We start from the raw sequence: 15,810 nt of genomic DNA, 5'->3' as shown, positions 1-15,810 counted from the left end.
CCAGGTATTGTTTATCTGGTCACTTAATTAATTCTCATGAATTTAAGTAGAATATAGAAGTCTAGTCAATAAACCTAGGTAGAATAATAGCTAAATTATAGACTCAGCCTATATGGCCACTATCAAATGAATTGCATGTAGGCATACGGCATGTGGTATATCTCCATAATGGAGTGTTGTTGGCCTTAAACAATTAAATCATGCCATTTGGAAAAGGGGGGTATAGAACTAGAAAATAAGCCAGAAAATAATGTCACTTTCATTGGCTCTTAGAGTAATAATAACAATGCCAAACAGCAAGAATCAAGGATGAGTTGGATGTAGAAAATATGATTAGCTTTATTTTCAAATATTCAAAGGTATTGCAGTGATCCTTATGATAAGAAAAAAGGAAAGATCAGTTAGGCGATGCTTAATCTTAAGTTAAATAAAAATAAGATCTAGTATCTGTCAGCATATGAAATCTTTGAATATTGCTTTCTCTCTTCATTTGCATTGAAAAGACAGAGAGGGTGCAAACAGAGAGAGAAGTCACAATTTACTTGGTACAATTAGATTTTATCATTTTGTTTTTCTTCCTTGGTAGAATTAGGTTTCCTTGTACAGCAAGTTTAGTGGTTGCTCTTGGGAGTCACAATGACATCTACAAATTCTGTGTCCCCGATTTCACCTCTACTGAATTTCACGAGCTACCTTGTTTTTGTTCATCATGGACCAGTAAATTCCCATCATTCATTCTACCCATTTGAAACATAATCTCACACTTTGGGATGCTTTGCTAATGAATGCGAAGCAGAGAGTCTGAAACAAAAGTTGGCTGGCATTATAGTCCCCCCTCTAAAAACTGTATAACAGAGACTCTGTGTAATTTTGAAAACACTCAAAAGAAGAAGACAGTAAAAGCAACCACACACTCAATTACCTTCCCTGTGAAACCATAGCAACCTGCCATATGTATTTGTTATTGCTTTGGTAGTTCTGTTTCTTGACTTGCTGTAATATTCATCATATAATTTTATATTCTTTTGTCAACCAGTCCAACTGGGCATTTTCCAAATTAGTTTTAAATTATTCTATTTTTAAGATGGTATGAGTTTACACTAACAGAATGGTACTGTTAATTATCATCCATTACATTGAAAAGATATTTCCATGCTTCAGCCACTGGAAATGAGCTGTGATTTTACCTTTTCTCATAAACTCTTTTATGTATAGGGCAATTCCCAAGTTCATTACACACCAAGTTACATGTCTACTGTGTGTCTGTTGACTCTTGAGGGCAGACATTCATTTTCTGCCTCTGTTCGCTGGTGTTCAGCATAAAGCCTCAGTAAGCAAGCAAGAGATATTCACAGAGACATTAAAATAGCTGACAGTTCCAGCACCATGGAGCATCCTGCACATCTTACGTAGAATCATAAAAAGTAGTACTTGTTCATGCTAAGGACTTAAAGTGAAGCATACCAGTGCTTGCCGGGGAGTTTAAGGACATCGAATTGCTGAAGCAGTCTTCTTGGCTAAGAATGAAATGACCCAGGAAAAACATCTCCCCTGTCCTTGACAGTATTTTAGTATCTATTCCTGAGTAGGCACTAATCTAGGAATTCCTTTACAGAGCACAGTCACTGAGGGACCACTGAGGCTATTGTGGCTGCTCTTACTTAAGTCCCTTGAGCCGACAAAGGAAGTTTGTGAAAATACCCATAAACCCCCATGAGTTTACCCACAGGTCTGGAGATCTGTTTGTATACCTCTCTCCCGATATACCTATACATGCCCCTGTCTCCACTGTAAGCACATGAAAAAAAGGAGCCAAGTCTAATGGGTCTTGATTTTTACAGTACATACACAGAAACTAGAACACAATGCATACAATTCAAAACCAAATTCAGTCTATAGGATCCCAAGGATCTTTCACCTGGTCAACAAACACTGCCTGAGTACAAATCTACTAAATGCATAGCTATGTGCCACCTTGATAAATATATATCAAGACAAAAGAAGAAATTAAGCAACAGCTATCACAAGACATTGTGTGTGTGTGTGTGTGTGTGTGTGTGTGTGTGTGTGTGTGTGTGTGTGTAATCTAAAAGGTTGAATAAGTAGCCTAAAAGCAATGAAATAGAAGTTAAAATTGGGTTCCATCTGGATAAGAACTAACAGTGTGTAAGTCCTCAACAAAATGTCCAGGATAGATAGCTTTCCAGACTCCTCTGCGGATGGTGGCCATGAGAGCACGAGCTCCCTCCCTCTCTCTCGCTTAGTTAGCACTTAGTCTCAGCATTCACTACCAGGAGTCAGCAGGTGTAATTGCAACTTGTTCTGTGGCCCTGTGTGCTGTCAGACTGATACACTGGTCGCTGCAGCTGATTGAAGTCGAGCCCCATGGGTTGCCTGTTAGCCTTTGAGCTGCTTTCTGCAAGCCTCTCACATGTGCATGAGTAGCTCCAATTTCCTTTCATAAAAAGAAACCCCAGAAACATGATAAAGAATCAATTTGTGACCTGAAAAGGGGGGAAATTCTATAGGTAAATGGCAGTGCTGGGGTCTGCTGAGGTTTAAAAAGGCATGTAGAGACAGGCAAATGCTTCAAGCACTATTTCCTCCAGGGGGCTGTCCCTTCCACAACTCTTTACTTCCGTTTCTCACTTATCCTATCATTCTAATGTCATCAACTATAAAGGGACCTGATGGTCTGTGTGCCAATGTAGGTTTTATTACTTAAAACTCATGCTAAGGCAGAATAAAAAGACGGGAAAATTATGGAGCTGTGAGGATGGAAAGGGCCTTCTTGCTCTGAAGCTTCAGTGGGAAAAAGGATCCCAGACACACACTGACAACCACTCCAGGTGTTTCTCCCTTCCCTGATGACGTCACTTTCTAATAATCTCACCAGAAACTTCTTTCACAACTCTAGTGGCTGCAGGTTTTGCCTTAGCAGATTATAATCCTGGCAAAGTCATCCCCGGAGTTGACCTGTTTCCTTACTTTCCCAAAAGAGAGAAAAGGGAAAGAACAAGCTTATGAGCAAGTCCTTAAGATATAACTTGAGAGCCACCAAAATAGTACATATGTCGGTGGTAAAGACACCTAATTATGACTCTTCCTTGAGAAGTCTGCGTCCACACTTGGGTATATCTTAATTTTTCCTTGAGAGACTCCCCTTCTTTTAGTTCCCTTAGTTGAAACCCATGAAAATATTGTCCTTTATTAAACCGTGAGTCTTCTTTGAGAAGCCCACACCCATCCTTTCAAGTGTTCTTTTAATTTTTGTGCAAATGCCTTTGTTTCCATTTTTAATAAAACTCTGATTCTGTTTTATTCTGGCTAATCTTGAAATTCTTTTCTGAATCAAATCCGATTTTTTTATCTGAATCTGTCTTTATTGTGTATCTGTAATTATTTTCTGACCAGAAGTGTCTTTTTTTTTTTTTTTACTAAGTGGGCAGACCAACATGAAGGAATTATGTTTACTGCCTATGAGACTGCCCAATGGGAGCCGTCCTTACCACCTCAACTCTGGGAAGCAGGGTGCAGCATATAAACCCTTTTTATCTGAGTAAAAGCTAAATCTGCATGCACACTGCATGGCCTGGAAATATCTCTGTATCTGGTGGCAGGAATCTGCCACACTCTCCTGCCTGTGTATGCCTAGCAGATCTGATTCGGCTGCCTGCCCAGGCGGGAAGTGCTGAGCCATAGGCATGATCTCAGCTACACTTCCACCCATCCCAAATGGGTATGTAAGCATCCAGAACCCAAAGTGGGTGGCAGACATCAGTCCCAAATGTTTCAGACCACTTTGTTGCACCAATTAGTTGGGTGGCGAGCCAGCGCTTCCCATATAATTATTTCATTTGTATTCTAGTAAACAAAGCTTGCCTGAAGATCAGAGAGTAAAACAGTCACCCTGGTCAGCCTTACAGACACACACCATTAATCTCAGGTCTAGAGAGGAATATAAGATGGGAGGAGATAGCTCTCAGTTAGTCTCATTCTGAGGATTCCTGGAGGCAGGACTGCCATTTCAGACTGAGATAGAGGTAAAGAGCCAATGGCTGGCTGTTTTGCTTTTCTGACCTTCAGGTTGAACCCTTCAAGTCTGTGGACATTCCCAAGATCCAATAACTTAATCAACCCAACATCAGAAGAAAGGAAATCTGAAGATTGCCATTAATAATGACAAAGATAAAAATAGGCAAATACTTTGGGTTCTGAGAATTTGTAGATCACTGTTAGAACATAGCATGTTATTCCATCAGTATGGATAATCAGTTAGAAAATAAAACAGGATGTGTTAATTATATAGAAGGAACAGGTTGTATTTATATATTTAGAAATATATATGTGTAAAACAAAAATTAGAGAAACAAAGGACATGGATTTGAAAAAGAGCAAGTTGGAGTACATGAAAAGGGCTAAGTGGAGAAAAATAAAAGGATAACATGATATAATTACATTTTAACTTCAAAAAATTTAAAAAGTTATCCTGATGATAAAAGGGAATTACTCAAGAAATAGAAATAGGAAGTAGATTAATTAATTGTTTCCTCAAGCACTCACTTATTCATACAGTAAATGCCTCTATTAGTTGTATTGCTATTTTAGGATTAGATGATGCAAAATGAAAAAGACATAGCCTCTCCTGCATAAGTTTACAAGGCTTATGTGGCCTTTTTAATTGCTCTGAATGGATTACGTTGAACACTCTAGACTTCATACTTTTCCTTTGTAAAACGGCAGCAGTAGATGCTAAGAATTCTGCCTGGAAAAGTTTGACAGATCTGGGGAAATTGATTCTATGGATGCTTGACAGGAAGCTTTATCACACAATGCTTAACAGGAGGAACTGTGAGAGTAAGGGCCCAGCTGCTCAAAGGCAAACTCCACCGCCGATCATTGCTATCTCTCACCAAACTGCCTAAATGTTCCTAACTTCAGAAACGTTGTCTCTAAAGAAAGATTATAAGTATCTGCCCTGAGGGGGATGCTGCAAAGATTCAATATGAAAATGTCCTGAACTGCAAAAACAAAGCTCAGTGTATAAACAGAAGGGCCTATAACATGCATATATTACTACATGTATGATGAATGCTGTATATGTACCATTCGTGTGCGTATGTTTGTGGATATATATATATATAGTGTGTGTGTGCAATAACTGACTTACACGTATGTATAATTTTCTTTCACACATTTTAACTAATATTTGAGTTAAGTTATTAACATTAAAAAAACAATATGTATTTAGGTGCTTAAAGAATCTAAGATTCTTGATATAAACCAAGAGGCCAAAATCACCTTGAGAGAGTATAATTTGTTTTCCTCAGAGCGCATCCTTGGTATGCCTGGGTATATGTTAAGGAATGGTTTAAAATTATTTATAAATGTCTGATTATTCAACGAATGCATTGCAAATATCCCATGATTATGAATTGGATTTGCTAGATGTGTGCTTAAATTGATATTTTAATGTAATTTAATGTAAATGCTAATATAATAAATATTAACCCAAGCCATACACTGACTAATTTATGAAACTCAGCTTTCCAGAAAGATGCCATGATTTGCAGTTGCTTAGTCTGTATGAAATATTTATGCATCGTGTGCTACCTGGAGAAATTAAAGTACTCTGTATCCCTGAGCTATCTTTTCTGCTGAAGATACCGTAAAAGCACTACAGATGTTTAAGAGACTAGGCAGGATAGTGTCAGGAAAATTTCTCTTATGTCCTACCTGGCCTCAGATCTTCCTATGGCCAATAGAAGAACAAGATAAGGGAAAGAGATAAATTGACTGGAGACGAGAGGCTGAGGTGACCACATAGCTATATTAGTTACTTTTCGGCTGCTCTGATGAAACACAACTTATGGAAGAAGGTTTATTGGGGCTTATGATCCCAGAGGGGTAAGGGGCCATTGTTGCAAGAAGCCATGATGACAAATGTCAGGCAGGTGACAAGAGCAGAAAACTGAGAGCTGACATCCGCAACCACAAGCACAAAGCAGAGAGGATGAGTTAGTGTTATGAGACTGTGCACTCTCGAAGCCTATCCCCAAGCAATGAGAATATAACACAACTCAAAACTGACTGGAACAAACACGACTTGATGAGACAACTACTAAATTCATCGTAGTGCCAGCAGCTATGGGGAATTGGCCATTCTCGTGTACTGGATTCCATGACACAATCCAAAAATTTCATGCACAGATGAAGAGTAAAATCCTATTCCTTTAATTCCCTCACCAATTTTCTACCTTACGAGTGATTCTCCCTACTCCTCAAGTTTGTACACCATATGAACGGTCAAAGATTTCAGGCTTTGAGATTCTGCCATGAGGAACACTCCTACCTCTGAGCATATACTAAAATGAAATAACTCCCTACAATTCCTTTCTTAATCTCACTTCTGAATGTTTTCTCTCTTGATGGCCACAGAGCCTGAAAACATTATTTAGAGGTCTCAACCCAATTTCTGTATTTCACACCAGCAACAAGACCTGACTTCAAAACGCATCTGCAATGGCTCTCTACTGTTTACTCTAGATACTGGGTTGACCTAAATGTAAGCATGTTGAATGGGCAGGCCTTTTTCACAGCATTAAGAGAGCAAGAAAGGAAAAAAAAAACAAAGAGGACTTTTATGCCCACTCTCAGTAGAGTAGACCTTACTTTACAGAATCATTTCATATACATATCTCAGAAAAATAAATTTTTCTACAGCAAAATCTTCCTAAACAAATGTTAAATTTTTGAGCAAGGTATTATAGTAAAAGTATGAAAGATGGAGTGTATCGTTTTAAGAACCAAAATTCATTCACAATGTGGACTAAAAATACTAGCTAAGAAAGATGATCAAATATAACACGTCTTTGCCTGTCAACAGCAATTCAATATTGCCACAGGAATGCATAGCATTTCTGTGTCTATTTTTGCGTGTTTTTCTCTAACATTCTAGAGGCATTTGTCAGCCTAGATGCTGTACTGAAAACGTGAGGTTTACTCGTAATAAGCAATGTGAGCAAACATAGTATTTTTATTATCTCATTGCAGTTTGGAAGTCCTTTGTTACTAGAGCATAACTCTGCTGCCCCTGACTGATACATTTTTACAGTGGGAGTCCTGGATCCAAGAGGGAATGAACTGAGAATAAAACAAGAGATGCTTAGAGTCACTCGGGTTAATCTAATTTAAGGAAACTAACATTTGAACAAGGTAAATGTAAGCAGCTGAGACTCTGGGGAAATTTGAAAGTTAGAGTTGTATGCGGAACAAATTTAAAGAGTCAGTTCAGTGTGCGAGACAGTTTCTCTTTTTATTTTTAATGAAAAGACCACCCTTCTGTAGAGTTCACACTGTGATCTGGGCTCATTTAGTCCTCTCAATAAGCACCATAAAAGCAACTGCTTCTTCTAATAGTCATGAATCTCCCAACCTTAACCATATCAATATGTCCACATGGCCTGGCAAATTACGGAGAGTAGAAATATGATCAGAAAATTCTGGCCAGAAGAAGACTGTGAGGGAAAAAAGGGGGAATGGGGCACCATCATGTGATAAAAACAGGAGAGCCCAGATGGACTAGAAAGCCTTTAATAATATTCAAAAGAGACTCTGTGTATGAAGACAATTCAAATATAAATATGACTTTCACAAATGGTGGAGGAAAAGTTGTCAGAAGAATTCACAAAGGAGGTGTTGATAGAACAAAATCACGGATGTGAGAAAAGTCTGAGAACATTCCAGAATGAAAGACTATCTCTGTGTTCTTGGCTGCTGTCTGAGATTTATGTTAGAAAATATCAACTGATAGTAGACGAGCTACTTAATTTTTTTGAGGATAAAGAAGTATTTGTGAGAAACAGACATTTGTGGGTTGCTCCCATAAGCTTTGTACCACATTTGCCCTAGCCTATCTTGCAGGCAGGGCAACATTGTAATGTAAAGCGTATGTGTCTGGGTTGGTATTTGCCCTTCTCTTTTCGTAGCCTGCAGAATATCTTCTTGTTCCAAAGACACTAGATATAGAGGTGAGGGTTCTGTGCAGGTACCAGCTCGACTTCTTCATGTTCAATGAGTTGTGTGGCTGTTGTCTTCAGCAATAGAGAATTATTGTCGGTTTGTGGAAACCAAACTACTGTCTTGGCAACAGCTTGGGTTGTTTGGGGATTTTCATAAGACTCTTTTGACCAACAACTCAATTGGATATAACCCAGTTCTAGTGCAGGAAGTTTCATTTGGCGCAATTGGGGCTTCATCTCCTGCATGATTTGGAGACTTAGACTTTATTAGGTGATTCCAATAAAGTCAGTGATGGTATTAGTCAACTTTTTGTTACTATAATAAAGGACTGATAAACGTAGCTTACAAAGAGAAAAGGGTTAAAATCTTGAACCAGATAAGCTATACCCTGACTCCTCATTCATATATGGTGAGACAAGTATTTTGGTTTAGTTTGGTTTGTAATAATAAAATAGTGTTACTTCTTTGAGCATTTCATACATAGATACAAATAATATCTTCTGATAAAATTTGCCCTTATAGACTCCCTGTAACTCCTTCCAGATCTCCCTTCCCCTTCCCACCTCATAAATCCATTTCCTCTTTAAGTCCAAGTTATGCTGACCATATATTCACGAGTGTAAAGCCATCCAATGGAGCATGGTCTACCTACCAGGGACTCTTAAACAAAACTGACCCTATATTGCCCACAGTTCATCCATTCTTATGGTTCCTCAGCAGGTAAAGGCACTTACCACCAACCCTGACAACCTGAGTTCTAGCCCCAGGATCCACATGGTAGAAGGAAAGACCAATATTGTCCTCTGACCTCCACACCTGTGCTGTAATATTTGTACCAACCCTCAACACATAAACACAGATAAATGGAGTTTTTAAAAAATTTAAGATGTTGGTGAAATGAACCACACAAGATAGCTATTGATAACCATGTTGATTAAACCAATTGAAAAGTTTTGAAAGAAGATTCTCAAAAGATAATTAAAAGGTGAGAGAGGGGGCTGGAGAGTCGGCTCAGAGGTTAAGTACACTGGCTGCTTTTCCAGAGGACCTGGGTTAAATTTTGAACACCCACATGGCAGCTCCCAGCTGTCAGTTATTCCAGTTCTGGCATACTAAATACCATAATATAGATATACATGCAAGCAAAACATCAATGCACATAAAATGAAAACAAAGAAGTCATATTAAGAAAGGGAAAAAGGTGAGAATAGGCGCAAAATTCTGGAAACTCTCTTGATGCCCAAATGTAAGGGTATAGTGTTTTTAAAGACAAAAGCATAATTACATCAGTAGGTAAGTGGATGGTATATTAGTGATGGATTTAGAGTAGCCAAGTAAAATCTACTCTTTTTTTTTTTTGCAAGGTTCGGTATATTTTAGACTCAATATTGGATTTGGTGATAAAATAATATTCACACACACCTATATATGTGTATATATACATGATATGTATATCATATGTAATATACATGATACTCCACATTGACCAAGCAGCCATGGCTAAATTACTTAAAATTTTTGAGATTTGGGTTACTTATTTATAAAATGGACTTAATTATATCTATCTTGTATTGTTATTGTTAATTACAGGTGATATAACACATTTAAAGTACATAAAAGTACTGTAACAGTTTTGAGAATGTAGCAAGTCTTCAATAAATGTCAGCTTGTGGTTTTTGTTTAAAATCTAAAGGCAGACATTAACATGTGGCAGATAAGGTCAAACTAAAATTCAGGTGTGCATAACTAAAAGAAGTTTTTATTCAAAATGTCTGGAACAAAATGTCTGTATATTTGACAGGTTAAGAGAACTAAGGAGATGAGAAAGATGGGGGCTTAAGGGAAGTTATTAGAATGTCTCTAAAGTCTCTGGTTGCTAGGAATGTAGCCACTGCAGGGAAGGAAGACAGAACCACAGGGTTACTGTCAGCTACAAGAAATCCAAACGACAGGCAGCAAAAAGAGCAACAGACAAATGGGAGAGAAAAAAAAACTCAAAGGGTTCTCTACAGATCTTTATTGATGGAAAAACAAATATGCTATCTGCAGTAAACCAGAAACGGACAAATACTGCATGATATCATTTAGATGTGGAATCTAAATGTTGAACTCTTAAACATAAAGTGTGGAACTATACTGAAAGAGTAGGGACAAGGAAGAGAAAGAATGGGAGGTTTTTATCAAAAGGCACACTTCCAGACAGACAGGAAGAATACGTTTGACACTGTGGTACACAGCAGGGAACTCTAGTCAGTAATACTGTATTATATATCTCAAAAAAATCTAAGAGTAAATTACAGATGCTTTACCATTAAAATGTGATAGGGAGCAAAGACCTGGAGCTGGTGCTCAACTAGGAACTTCGCCCCTGCTGACTGCAGAACAGTAACCATCAACATCTCCCAGATACAAACCCTGTGACCTATAATAGAGACTTACCTTCAAGATAATGGTATTATTGTGCTATAATGGATATGGAAACAACCAAACACATTTTTGTTCGCTTGTTTTGTTGTTTGCTTTTCAAGACAGGGTTTCTCTGTCGCTTTGGAGCCTGTCCTGGAACTATCTCTTGTAGACTAGGATGGCCTCGAACTCACAGAGATCCTCCTGCCTCTGCCTCCCAAGTGCTGGAATGAAAGGAGTATGTTACCACCGCCCAGCTACCAACCACTTTTTGATTGGCTGTAAGGCCTGCTGCTTGAGACTCCTGACACTGTTAAAATGGTCAGGAACTTGTGACTAGATGGGTCATGGGGCTAGGGAAAAACATAATACTACTATTCTGTTATAGAAATAAAATGTTAATAACACTACTGTACTCAAAAATAAGTGCCTAGCTCAGCCTCCATCAGAGTAGCTTCTTCTTATAGCAAATGAAAATTAACAGAGCTGTCCACAGCTGGACAATGACCAGAAAGTAAGAGACTTTGAAGCACTCAGTCAAAAAGAAGATGTCTTCGTTAAATCCCTCTCCCTCAAAGTTTAAGAAGCAAAGCATACCTTAAGCGGTAGAGGTGTTAAATAACACCAAGGAAATAGTGTCTTCCAGGCACTGCAGGATTAAAGCACATATAAACACACAGAGGTTGTGTCAGCAGAGGCAGAGCCTGCACAGGTTCATGACCCATAGGGTCTGAACACTGGGAGGGAGAAGAGAATAAGGGGTCCTACTTTAACCAGAAGTTATTTGTGGTTGATTCCAGCTGGCAAAGGAAAAATCCATTTTCTCCAATACAATGTCACTGGGTATATCACCCACACTCCGGGACAGGCTCTATGCTCAGGACGAGATAGCCAACACAAAATAAACTCCATGATTTTTGTTTGTGTAGTTATTGCTGGAGATAGCCAACACAAAATAAATTCCATGATTTTTTTTGGTGTAGTTGTTGCTGTCTGTGGACTTTTTGTTTCATTTTGTTTTGTTTTCTAATTTTTTTTTTGTCTTTAGGTTTCTTGCTGTTTTGATTATCACCTGCTTCATTTTGTTAGGTTTTCCTAAAAAAGAAAGATCATGCAGTTGGGTGATAGGGATCTGGAAGGAGTTTGGGGAAAGGGAAAAACATGAGAAAAATGAAACATGTTTTTAATTTGAGAAGGAGGCAAGGAGAGTGTGATAATCAGGCTGAATTATATAAGGGTGTTCCCGGCCAGCCAGGATAGATAGATAGATAGATAGATAGATAGATAGATAGATAGATAGATAGATAGATAGATAGATAGATAGACAGACAGACAGATAGATAAGCAGATAAAAAGAAAATGAAGTGAAATGATGAGTGTTAACTATATTGACATAACAATCTTAATCAAGTAATTGTACAAGAGTGAGGACATGAGCTCAAATCCAAAAAACTAAAAGCAGAAATTAAAATATGTGAGAAGCCAAGCATAAAGGCACAAGCTGCAGTCCCAGCACTGGGGAGGCAGAAGCAAGAGCTTGCTGGCCAACAAGTCCAGCTGAAGAATATGCTCCACATCAGTGAAAGATCCGTCTCAAAATATAAGGTAGAATGTGATAGAGGAAGACGGAGATGTGACTCTGGTAACCGCAGTCATGGACTGTGCACATACATGTGCACATAAATATACACATACACCAAGCAAAAAAAAATGGTTCAAAGTATCCTATCTGTGCCCAATAAATGTAAACAATAATGGTTTGTCAGCACTAAAAATGTGAAGTGAAAAATGAAGAGAAGAGAAGAGAAGAGAAGAGAAGAGAAGAGAAGAGAAGAGAAGAGAAGAGAAGAGAATACTGAGAGTCTACAGAGTGTCTACTAAATGTCCTCAGGGAAGAGTCCACCAATTGGTTACCTAATACCAAATGGTCATCCTTGAAAATATACGTATAAGTAACACTATACGAACTGTATTTGTGCATTTAGGAATATATAGACATGTATATGGATGTCGCAACATAGGTCTGTATATATGCAACAACTCATGACAAGAGGCCATGAATTTGAAAGAGCTGGGAAGGGTATATGGGAGGGTTTGGAGGGAGGAAAGGAAAGGGATTAATGATTCAATCACATTATAATCTCAAGAAAAGTTTAAAAGATAATTTAAAAATAAAAAGACCATATTTATAATAAATATATCGGAACACATGCAATATATATATATATACACACACACACACATAATCTTATTACCTACCACCCCTGTATTAAAATAAGCATTGTATTAAAGCCGGGTAATTCTTGCCTCTTTCACTGTGTGTAGAACAGTCCGGCCAAAGGATGGGAACATAAAGTGTTTTCAGACGAGTGGATGAGTCAGTTGGTTGAGACACAACAGTTAAGAGGATGGACTGCTGTCCTTGTCCTGGAGCTTATATGCCATGAGGAGTAAAGCAGACCCCACGGGCCACAGGGCATGTGCTGAAGAGCCAGCTACGCAGTTAAACTGGATGCCACTCAAAAAAAATATTCCTGCATCTTGCAATTAACACAATTGCAATTTCTCCTGCTAAATAACCCAAACCTTAAAGCATGAGACCGCTTTTGTCTTAGTACCCAAAGCAATGCTGCTGAGCCATGTAGAAGGATCTTCCTGTATTTCCACTTCCTTTTGAGGGTGCTTTCTCTTCAGCTTCTGCTTAGTTTCTGTTTTAATGTTGGTCCTATTTTAATCCCTACTTCTGTCCCCATTTGACCAGAAAGGACAGTCTTTGCCCAAGAGAGGAAACAGTACTTTGGAGAAGACCTGTGACTGGCAATATTCTCATGCTCAGTCCTAAGAAGAGAGTAGATGCTGCAATTTGCCGCCTATTGTACTTTCTGCTCAGCTCCACTCTAGAGCAAGATTTGGAAAACTGATAGCATCTGAGTAGCTTCCAGTACCCAAGGAGATACAGTAAAAAAAAAGTGAAAGGGGGCCTAGGTGAGAAGCAGAGTATTTCGATTACCACACACGTATACGCACAAACATGCACACGTGTGTGCATGCACACACACACACACACACATTTTCCCCCAAAAAAAGATATAATCATTTGCATGTGGCCAAAATAGGAAATAGTCCTGAGAGCTTACCCATCACCCATGTTTCAGTGTTGAGATCACATCAATGCTAGTCTTTCTGACTCCAAAATCCGTATTCTCTTTGTGATGAGGAACACAGTTATTCATTCTATTCATCTATTCCATCTGAAACTGACATAAAAAGTCCTGCCAGGACTGGGGAGATGGTCCATTGAAGAGGTCCTGAATTCAAATCCTCAGTGCCTATATAAAAAGTCATACATGGCCATGTAACCCCAATGTTTGGAGGGGCCGTGACAGGTAGGTCCCAAAAGCTCATGGGCCAGTCAGCCCAGCCAACATAGTAAGCTTTGTATTTAATGAAAGATCCTGTCTCAAAAATACAATGAAGAGATGAAAAAAAGACTCCTGATATCCTCGTTTCGCCTCCACATGCTTGTGCATATGTGCACACAGAGATACACATAACATACAACATGCATAGACACACATTTGCACACGCAGAGCTCTGCCAAAATTCAGGCACCATTACAGATGTCTGACCCTCTACTTACCAAATTAGAAACAAGTTGTTTTGACAATGTTTTCCACTAAATTACAGCAAACATCATTGTCCAAAAGATTTTCTTTCTTTTTTTTTTTCAAAAATTGCATGAAAGCCATCAGAGAAGCAAATTCCAACCCTCCACTCCTGCCTGGTATGCGACCCTATCATGAGACTGTGTGATTGAATGCTGGTCACCTCCACAGTACTCTTTCACTAGCCAAGCTCCTTATTCAGAACATGACCATTTCGTATTTATTTACTCATTTATTTTTTAGTTCAGAAGCAGGGTCTCACTCTGTATGCTTGACTAACATCCGGACTGCCCTCAAACTTGCAGTGACTCCCGCTACTTCTTCCTATCTGAGTTGGAATTACAAGCAGGTACTACACCTGGCTAACTATTCTCCAACAGAGGATGATGCCACAAAATAAGCCAAAGGGATGCCAGGCGGGACTGGAGGTCAGTTTTCTTGCTGTTCTGCCCCCATACAACACTCTTTTGATGGCACAAAGTCTGGAAGAGATTCTGACGTCACACTGAGAATGAAGTAACAATCTGCCTAGATCTTTCCTTTCCTAAGGAGAAATTGATTCGAAGTCTCCTGGCCTCTTCCTTCCACTTGCCATCAGCAGTTCTGCCCAGCTTCACTCCAATAATTCTTCCCTAATGAGAACCTCAGGGAAAGGGAACTCTCTTGTTGTCCATTCATGCAAAGATACTCAGCAAATGGTTTTCTGCAGAAGTCTACACTGCTTGCCATTAGTCTACACATGCTTCGGGAGGAGCACCCTTGATAAAGTTATAAAATTTTCCTCTGTACTATCTCAACACTGTGGAGGAGCTAATCTCACTATTACGTTTGGATAGTTAGGCGGCTCACTCTTCACAATTACAACTTTAAAGTAAACAAAAAGCAAGCTTCTACTTTGACACAGATCAATAGACACTCAGTATACTTACGGATCATTTGTGCATCACCAGACATTGCATATGATATCCAGTTCTAACCTCTTTGTTTTTAATATTTATTTCTTTTACTCACATGTGTGTCTGTGTGAGGTTGCCGGGTCTTGGAGTTACACACAATTCTGAGCTGCCATGTGGGTGCTGGGAATCGAACCCAGGTCCTCTGGATAAGAAGTCAGTGCTCTAAACCACTGAGCCATTTCTCCACTCCCCAGTACCAACATCTTAGAACTCAGATATTCATATGTGGATAAGTAACCTGACTTTTGTAAGACAGTACAGTAATTGCTACAACATCATTCTATATGAAAGGCTAGGGAAATGGCTCATTTTGTAAATTGTTCATCTTGCAAGTACAAAGACCCATGTTTGATATCCACTTTTTAAAAACCAGACTTGGTGGTGTTTGTAACCCAAGTACTTTGGAGGTAGAAACAGACAGGGCTCCCTAACTAGCTAGCCTTTCTTATACAGTCTATTCCAGGGAATAATAGACACTGACTCAAAAAAAAAAGTGAATGAAAAGGTCTGTAGTGCCTGAGGAACAATATTCAAGGGTTTCCTCTGATTTGAGGGTGTATGCACGTGAGCACACACACACACCACAGCATATGGAATGTCATAAGAATAGCAAAGAGAAGGCAACTGACTTTATGTATGGGAGAACTGAAATCAAGAGTTCAAGATACTCCATCCAGCAAAATAACAAACTCCTATTATTAGCAAAAGTCAGATCAAGTTTATTGAGGATCCCTTGGATGTATCAATTAGAGTAGCCTGTA

The sequence above is a fragment of the Alexandromys fortis genome, unplaced genomic scaffold, assembly GCF_014885135.2.
Source record: "Alexandromys fortis isolate MF-2015 unplaced genomic scaffold, M_Fortis_MF-2015_v1.1 scaffold_2_1_26212458, whole genome shotgun sequence".
Classification (NCBI taxonomy): domain Eukaryota; kingdom Metazoa; phylum Chordata; class Mammalia; order Rodentia; family Cricetidae; genus Alexandromys; species Alexandromys fortis.
This window is presented reverse-complemented; position numbering follows the sequence as displayed.